This window comes from Loxodonta africana, chromosome 4, assembly GCF_030014295.1.
Source record: "Loxodonta africana isolate mLoxAfr1 chromosome 4, mLoxAfr1.hap2, whole genome shotgun sequence".
Classification (NCBI taxonomy): domain Eukaryota; kingdom Metazoa; phylum Chordata; class Mammalia; order Proboscidea; family Elephantidae; genus Loxodonta; species Loxodonta africana.
The window spans coordinates 120541256-120550819 of NC_087345.1; the positions used below are offsets into that span (position 1 = coordinate 120541256).

Below are 9564 nucleotides of genomic sequence, written 5' to 3' on the forward strand. Positions count from 1 at the left end.
TTTCGACCTTGGATATGTACTATGGTACATACAACTGTGGTGCATACACACAATGGAATACTTTACAATAATAAAGAACAATGATGAATCTGTGAAACATCTTACGACATAGATGAATCTGGAGGGCATCACGCTGAGTGAAATAAGGCAATCACAAGAGGACAAATACTGTATGAGACCACTATTATAAAAACTCATGAAAAGGTTTACACCTAGAAAGAAACAATCTTTGATGGTTATGAGGAAGGAGGGGGTGCGGAGGGAAAAACAATAACTAGACAATAGATGGTTAAGAGCTCAGCTGCTAACCAAAATTTTGGCAGTTCAAATCTACCAGCCACTCCTTGGGAACACTATGGGGGCAGTTTTAGTCTGTCCTATAGAGGGTTGCTGTGAGTCGGAATTGAGTTGATGGCTATGGGTTTTTTAGATAGTAGATAAGTGGTAACTTTGGTGAAAGTTTGATAATTGTTTTTTATATATCCCATTTGTCCCATTTTTTAGTTGTTTTAGGTGGGAGAGTAAATCCAGTTCCCAGCAACTTATCTGGATTGGAAGTAGAAGTGCACCTGTTTTAATTTTATTTAAATGTTTATCACTACCATTAAATGCTTGTCTAGTTTATTTATTTACATATTATGCATCTATTGCCTGTCTCTTCCCACCAAAAAGTAAATTTTATAATGGAAGAGACTTTTTAATTCTTATTTCACTATATATTCCTTTTCCTAGAATAGTTCTCAGCACACAAAATGTGCTAAAAAAAATTTGTTGAGAGAAGAACGAATAAGTAAAAAAAAAAATCCAAAGTTTCTATTCTTACGTGGTCTGGTGTTTCTACTGCAGAAGAAATAAAAGTGTGGAAAAATCTGCACTGTTTTTATTTCATGTATTTATCCCAAGAAACTGGGTTACCATTAATTAATTCAATAATCTGATCACGTAATTATATATAAATTATATATACATATTGTTGTTAGGTGCCATTGAATCAGCTCCAACTCGTAGCAACCTTATGTATAACAGAATGAAACATTGCCCTGCCCTGTGATATCCTCATAGTTGTTGCTATGTTTGAGCCCATTCTTTCAGCCACTCTGTCAATCCATCTCATTGAGGGTCTCCCTCTTTTCCAATGAGCCCTCTAATTTACCAAGCATTATGTCCTTCTCCAGTGATTGATCTCTCCTGATGAAGTATCCAAAATAAGTGAGAAGTCTTTCCATCCTGGCTTCTAAGGAATATTCTGGCTGTACTTCCTCCAAGACAGATTTGATCGTTCTTCTGGCAGTCCATGGTGTATTCGATATTCTTTACCATCATCACAATTAGAGTGCATCAATTCTTTGGTCTTCCTTTTTCATTGTCCAGTTTTTTCATGCATATGAGGCAATTGAAAATACCATGGTTTGGGTCAGGCACGAGACCTCTTTAAAGTGTTAAAGACCTTTTTAAAGTGTTAAAAAGCAAAGATGTCATCAGTTTGATTACTTTGATGACATCTTTGTTTTTTAACACTTTAAAGAGGTCTTTTGCAGCAGATGTTACCAATGCAATACATTATTTGATTTCTTGACTGCTGTTTCCATGGGCATTGATTGTTGATCCAAGAAGAATTAAATTCTTGACAACTTCAATTTCTTTGCCAGCTCTCACGATGTTGTTTATTGGCCCAGTTATAAGGATTTTCATTTTCTGTGTGTTCAGATGTAATCCATACTGAAGGCTGTAGTTTTTTACCTTTATCAATAAGTGCTTCAAGTTGTCTTCACTTTTGGCAAGCAAAGTTGTGTCATCTACATATCTCAGGTTGTTAATGAGTCTTCCTCCAATCTTGATGCCATTCTCTTCACATAGCCCAGCTTCTCAAATTATTAACTCAGCATATAAATTGAAAAAGTAAGGTGAAAGAATACTATATATGTATATAATTATATGTACATATTTATTATAGTATATTAATTATTTTATAATATAATATCTAAAGCATGAAGTTCCATAATTGAATAAATTTACAAGAAACTGTAATCGAATAAACTTACAAAAATTATTTTTTCTGGACATGGTGTGATTAAAGGTTTGTAAAGCAAAAACTTGAGGAAGGAGGAGAAAAATGTCCAGTAGATAAAACTGAATAACATAAAATGAAAAATAGTAGAATTATTAGCATACAAAATAATACCTTGAGTAAAAATGAGAGATTGAAAGCAGAACGGACATATTTAGAGACTAAATACTCATTTAAAATATTAGAAATAAGAATGATTGTCCTAAAAAAGATACGAATTTGTAGCTGGACTTGGAAAAATAGGATGTAAGAGACAGGTACTACAATGTTGGGTTTTGATAAAGACAGAGGTATAGCATGGGATTAGCTGATTACAGCAGCATATCAGTACACTTTCACTAGAAATTTGGTGGTCATGCATTGCGATTATTTGTCTTGCTCAACACTGGATCCTCAGTGTTTTCAGCACAATTCGTGGCATATAGTTGTGTGCCATCGAATTGATTCCAACTCATAGTGACCCAGTAGGACAGAGTAGAACTGCTCCATAGGCTTTCCTGGGCTGTAAACTTCACAGGAACAGATTGCCAACTCTTCTCTCCTGCAGAGAGACTTGTGCACTCGAACTGCGGAACTTTGGGTCAGCATCTGAGCTCTTAACCATTGAGCCACCAGGGCTCCTTATATATAGTAAAACACCAAACCAAATCTGTTGCTTTTGATTTCTGATTCACAGGAACACAATAGGACAGAGCAGAACTGTTGAAAAACTAATAAATAAAAGGGTATATATATATATATATATATATATATATATATATATATATACATATATATATCTAGGATGGTAGGGATTGGGTGTGTATGTTTGTGGTACAGAGTGGAGTGGAAATATTTAAAGTCTTGTGAAAAAGTCAATTATGTATGTGAGAACTGATATGGAAGTCAGGACATGACAGCAATGGAAAGGAAAAATGATGGCATAGGGCAGGATATAGAACGCTTGCTCCTCGGTAGCTGTAAATAACCTACAGAAATCCATAGCCAGGGTATACAGAAGACCTGTTAGAATTATCAAATAGTTGTATTTAATATAGTACTCCTAGGAGTCTCTGGGTGATAGAATCAGTGAAGTGCTTGACTACTAACTGAAAGGTTGGCGGTTTGAATCCACCCAAAGGTACCTCAGAAGACAGGCCTGGCAATCTGCTTCCAAAAGGTCACAGCTTTGAAAACCCTATGAAGCTCAGCTGTACTCTGCATACATGGGATCGCCATGAATTGGAATCGATTCACTGGCAACAGGGTTTTAATGTAGTACTCCTAGTACAGAATCTTGCATGTTTACAGCTGTTTAATAGATACCTCACCGTGAAAATTCCTAACCCTTTATCTAATTTCTGCTAGCAATAAAGGATGTGTACACAAGCACCTGGAATTATCAAGGCAGATTGGATGAAGGCATTTTGCAATGGCGAGCTCAGTCTAACTCACAAGCAGATGAGAAACCTTCTTTAGTGGTATGCAGCAGTGGCTATTATCTCTAGCCTTTATAAACTTCTTATTTGTATTAGCATTTTTGCTTTTGTCTTAAAGATCTTAAAATTGCTTATCTTTTTGTTTCTAAACATCTAATATAAAAGTCATCCCACATTGCTTCTTTAAAACACAGTAGTAAAAGCATTTCTTGTATTACCATTCACTTTATCACATTTCGGTAATATTTTGCTCCTTGTGCTATAGGAAGTTAATAGGCCTCCAGAATACAAGTTGTACTGGTAACATATTCCAACCTCTAAATGCCTTTCATGTCAGCATGAGAGATACCATCAGGCATTTGAAAGCCTCCGCCTATTTATAAAGATACCATCAAAACCTGCCTGATGTAGCTGACTTGTGAATCAATTATCTGAACTACACCAAGTGATGTATCTATTCTGAATTTTAGAGTCATATATTTGAAGCTAAACTACAAACAGATAAACTATTCAACAGCCTATCATGATTCTTATCTTCATGTATATACCTGTCAAATGTGCAGGGGGCGGGGGGGAAGGCATAACCCAACTGATTTTACTGGGAAGAGTGTATTAAAAACTACATATATTCGAATTTTCTCTCTCTGTGTGCTTCTTACTCTTACCTAAACACACTCACACACACACATACCTGGCTATCAAGTTATTTATGACCTGAGAGAAAACAAATACGCAGACCCAAAAATAAAAAAAAATGAAATCAAGAACACATAAGGGATCACTCTTGTAAAAGGAAAAAAGAAAATTAAAATATTATGGCTTAATAATAAAAAATTATGGCTTAAATGATTCGGTTTTTTAATAAACAAATATCTCATTTTATTATAAAAGCTACAAAGCCACTGGGTATGGAGAAGAAATGGTTATCTTTCATCCCAGATTTTGTTGAAAAGAAGACAAGCTTAAGAGAGAGCTATGTCTTTTTTGTTTTGTTTTTAGGCCACTTCATACTCTATTTCAGGATCGACCCTTCAGTTGTAAATATTAATTATGGCAGATTTATTGCTTTCCCAGTAGTGTTCAAGTGAATGCTAACCAAACTCATAAGAAACTCGTTGATACACTAGGATGAAAAAAAAAAAAATTTTTTTTTTTTTTGACCATGTATTAATACAGACTGAGGAATGGAAGTAGCTTTCAACTGGCGAATGAAGGATCTTCCCAGTAGGAAAACCTGTGTATGAGACAAAATTAATATCACACGTTTACTTTATTTGCATAGAATTATAATAAAGGAGATTAAACATATTACTGCTTTCTGGAATGACAATGATTTCTAAAATGAGTAAAATAACACAAATAAGAGGAAGCCAGGTGAAAATGCTAAAAAAAAAACAAAAAAAAAAAACCTGTGTGGTTCAAGATGGCTTAAACTGGGGTTTCTGAAGTTGTCAATATATCAGAATTGCCTAGGGTGTACATGGAGGGGGTGTTGTTAATTCAAAATCCCGAGTTTTGGAACTCATTTCAGACGTGCTAAATTAAAATCTCTGGGTGTATCCTGGATATTAGTTTTAATACATTCTACAGTAATTCTTTGGTACACTCAAGTTTGAAACAAATTTTTTTTTTTTTTGATAAGGGGGTCAAGAAAACTGGCATTATAAGCAGAGATATGTTAAGAAGAGTGTAGGTATCATGGTAAGGGACTTGGAACTTATGCAAATTTTTTTTTTTTTTTAATAATGGGTAGCTATTGAGCAAAGGGATGATGTGTCCACCTTTTTGTTTATAAAATATGATTCTACCTGCAATGTGATGTGTGGCTTTGTAAGCAAAGAATGGAATTAGGAAGACCAGCTAGGAGGTGATTATAGTATTCTAGTCATGAGATGGTAATGGTTTGCAATAATAATAATAATAGCAACAACATTAAAAGCAATAGTATTTACTGAACAATTATGTGCCAAGAAAGTGACAGAGAAGCACTACCCTACTTAAAATTTATAGGTACCATTACCAGTTGCTGTCCAGTCGATTGGGACTCATGGCAACCCCATGTGTGTCAGAATAGAAATGTGCTCCATGTGGTTTTCAGTGGTTGATTCTTCAGAAGTAGATTGCCAGGCCTTCCTTCTCAGGCACCTCTTGATGGTCTCAAAGTGCCAACCTTTCAGTCAGCAGCCAAATGTTTTAAGCACTCAGGGATTCCTATGAGAAAGGTAGGAACTGGTATTACCTCCATTATGTAGACAGAACCATCTGCACATCTGAGTGAATAAGTACTTTATACAATTCAAAAATGGTAAAACAGAGATTCAGACGCACACCTCTCTGACTCGGCTGCCTTACTCTGTCTAAAACATGCAGCAGCAAATCGGGGAGCTACATAGAAGGTAGAATTGATAAGACTGATGATTGATTATATGACAAAAGAAATACGGAGGATCACGATGATGCTTAGTATTTGATATGGGTTACGATGCTTTTCACTGACACAAGCAAATTTATCAGGAGGAGCGTGTTAGAGAGGAAAGAATATATTAAGTTTTGGACATTTTGATTTTGAGGCACATCCAGAAGGCAGGTGGTTATAACGTTCAAGATAAAGGTCTGAGTACAATACAGATTGGGATGTCAGATGTACATACAAAAAAATCAAAGTCTTGGAATGAATGCGAATGTCCAGAGAATAGAATATTGTGAGGAGAAAATAAGTCCTTGTACAAAAACTTGAGGAGAATTGAATGCATCTTAATAAAGGGATAAAACGACATTTTATTGACAGAAGAGAAGCCCTGGAGGCACAACAGTTAAGTGCTCCGCTGCTAATGAATAGGTCTGCATTAGAACTCACCAGTGACTCCACAGGAGAAAAGACCTAGTGATCTGCTCCCATAAAGATTACAGCGTAGGAAACCCCATGGGGCAGTTTAACTCTGTCTTATAGGGCCACTGTGAATTGGAATCAACTCAATCGCACACAACATTTACAGAAGCGTTTGCAAGGAACCACGTAAATATATTTTAGTTATCAAAACATTTCACAATGTAACTACCAAATCCTTCTAATTTAAAGCTTATTATATCCTTAGCGATATTGACAAGCATAGCAAAAGATGCTATAATAGGTCTACCTTTGCACAAGAGAAGATTAGAAAGTACTCTGTATCACACAGTGTATTCATTAAAAACAAAAAAAAGTCTTGAGCTGCAAGAGAAATACAGTTAAAGATGAATAAAATGGTAATAAAAATTTAAATATTTTATTTGTGACATGAAATAAATAAAATTTGAAATTTTCAGAGCATTCTTATTTTAAAGTGATCAAAGGTGATGTTCTCAATCTTTAATGTTCTTTCACAAATCAAAGAGAAAAAAAAACAAACAAAAGGTTAAAATGCCATACAAAAGTGGGCAGAGATCACAATAAAGGAAATATAAATAGCCAACTGACAAAAAAAAAGTTCAAACTCTCTAGTAACTAAAGAAATTAAAATAAAATACTAATGAGATTCCGTTTTGGCCTATTATTTTGAAAAATATTAAAATGTAAGCAAAGTCGAGTATCAGCATTGTAAAGCTGGCATTTTCATACCCTGCTGTTGGCGTACACATTTGTTCAACTTTCAAAAACCAAAACTATTGCCGTTGAGTTGATTCTGACTCATAATTTTAGAGGAAATTCAATTTGCCAATATGTATCAAGACTCTGAGTACACAAAATCTGGTTTTCTGTATCTACACACATGAGAGTGCATAGGCTTAACATGATTTATGAAAAATAAAATCCAATTAAAAACAAAAATATTAGATAACTGTACAATGTTTCTTTTTGGCATAATTTGTTTAATTATTACTAAAATTAGAAATAATATGACAAAAAATGTGTATTCCTTTTTTTCACGTTGGTCAATTCCACAAGGGTTATACATGCTATGATTTTCTGTTAAGTTTCAAAATCAGAACAGTCAAAACTATACCAAGATGTAGTTAGTTTAGATTTCCACAACTTTTTAATTATCATTTAAATTATTTCAGTTATTTTTGTGAAAGAGGTAAATTCTGATTTTCTTATACCATTATGCAGTTATATTTTAGCAGAATCACAAGTAAATTTATTCAAAGTAATTGCTTTCAAAGTTTAAATGAGTTGTTTTTGAGTGGAAGAATTTTTTTTTTTTTAATATAAGATCTACCATTTTGTAACCTGTGCCTTGATTCTGAATTATCAGCAGTGTTTTAGTCATTGTGTTTTTAATTTTTAAAAATATAAAATTCACATATATTCAAAGCCTAATCCAAGCTGACTTTTCTTAAGAACTCTTCCTCCCCATAGCGTACTCTTTCATTATTTCATGAGATCACTTTAAAAAGCTTAAATTTACAACAGTAGCCAAAATAGCTCAGTTGGGAGAGCATTAGACTGAAGACCTAAAGGTACCTGGTTCGATCCCGGGTTTCGGCAATTGTTTGGAAATCCTGGTGGTGTAGTGGTTAAGTGCTGAGGTTAAGCCGCTCAAATCCACCAGGCGCTCCTTGCAAACTCTATGGGGCAGTTCTACTCTGTCCTATAGGGTCACTGTAAGTCAGAATCTACTTGTGGTGTGGTAGTGGTTAAGTGCTGAGGTTAAGCCACTCAAATCCACCAGGCGCTCCTTGCAAACTCTATGGGGCAGTTCTACTCTGTCCTATAGGGTCACTGTAAGTCAGAATCTACTTGACAGCAATGGGTTTGGTTTTGGTTTAAATTTACAACCTGGCAGTTTTAAATCTGGAATGAGGTTGGAGAGAAAGTGGTGAAATTATAACTCTCTCATGTTACTCCTTCAAGACACACACACAGAGCTCAATCATATAATCTTTATATCTTTTTGCCATCAAGTATTTAGTATTTCAGGGTTAATTTTAGTAATTGTTGATTTTATTTAATGGGGTTAGAATATTTAATGGATTCATCTAATTAATAAATATTGTTTAAATATGTGTGCGTTTCACATAAACATTTCTTTTTCAATTTTATACAGTTTAAAAATCTTTCTTCCACAAAGTAAATTATAAAAGTGTATTTAATATGTAATTTAAAAATTAAAATTACAATTTGACACTATGTTTAACCATCAGGTTGGCACATTTTTCTTTCATAAAATTATTTTAAATTTGTCATATTTTATTTTATGTGTGTAACATTTATTTAATCAATGTTCTGTAGCTACACGTCTTACCAATTTTGTTATACGGATGCTGGAATATGTGTTATACTTTTTTATAGAATCATTATATAAATTGTATAGTATTCTAGAACAGAAGTTTTTATGTCCTACAGTATGCTAAGTCTGTTGATACATACTGCCAAATTACTTTCTACGAAGGCCTTCTAATTTATGAGAGTACTCGGGTACTCACTGTATTTTGATTTTTAACATCTTTGCATTTAGTCTCCTAGAGAATTTTTCTTACCGTGAATTTTTTTTTTTTTTTAATTCAAGCTTGGGAAGAAAGAAAAATAATAAGACAACTCACATGTTAAGCAGAAGTATGTTATTAAATTGTGATACATGTTAGAAAGATAAAATAAACAGACCATATACATGTGGACATAGAAAGGGAAGAAGGGCAGAGAGAAACCTACCTAATATTCATGAGGCAGTAAATCTACATGAGGTACCTGGGGTATTACATATTCATGACACACTAAATATACATGAAACACTGAATACTCATGTGGTCTTAATTTAACCAAAATTGGTGCTACTCATTCTGGCTGCATAAGCCCCTTGCCCAAGAAACATTCAAACCTCAGCTTTGGTTCTTTCAACCACACCATCAGTGGGGAAAAAAGAGAAGACATAAGAATATCCCATATCCTAAGATGGTTCTGGGTAAGATTCAGGAAGTGTTGTCCTTTCAATTCAATTGCATCAAATCCTAAATGAGCTAACTCACCCCATCTCTTTCTCCTTGCTCTGTGCTGTCAGTTTTAAATTGACTCAAGTCATTGAATTTGTGCTGACAGTCTTTCTGTTCCCTGATCTGTAGTATAGCTTGTTTAGTAGTGTATTTGGAAGCGCCCTTTGC

At 34.3% G+C, this 9564-nt stretch overlaps 1 non-coding gene across 1 annotated transcript; it reads left to right on the plus strand.

The window, feature by feature from the left end:
* Positions 1–7881: 7881 nt before the first annotated feature.
* Positions 7882–7954, plus strand: TRNAF-GAA (transfer RNA phenylalanine (anticodon GAA)). Its single transcript has one exon. It is a non-coding gene; the product is annotated as a tRNA-Phe (tRNA).
* The last annotated feature ends 1610 nt before the right edge of the window (positions 7955–9564 follow it).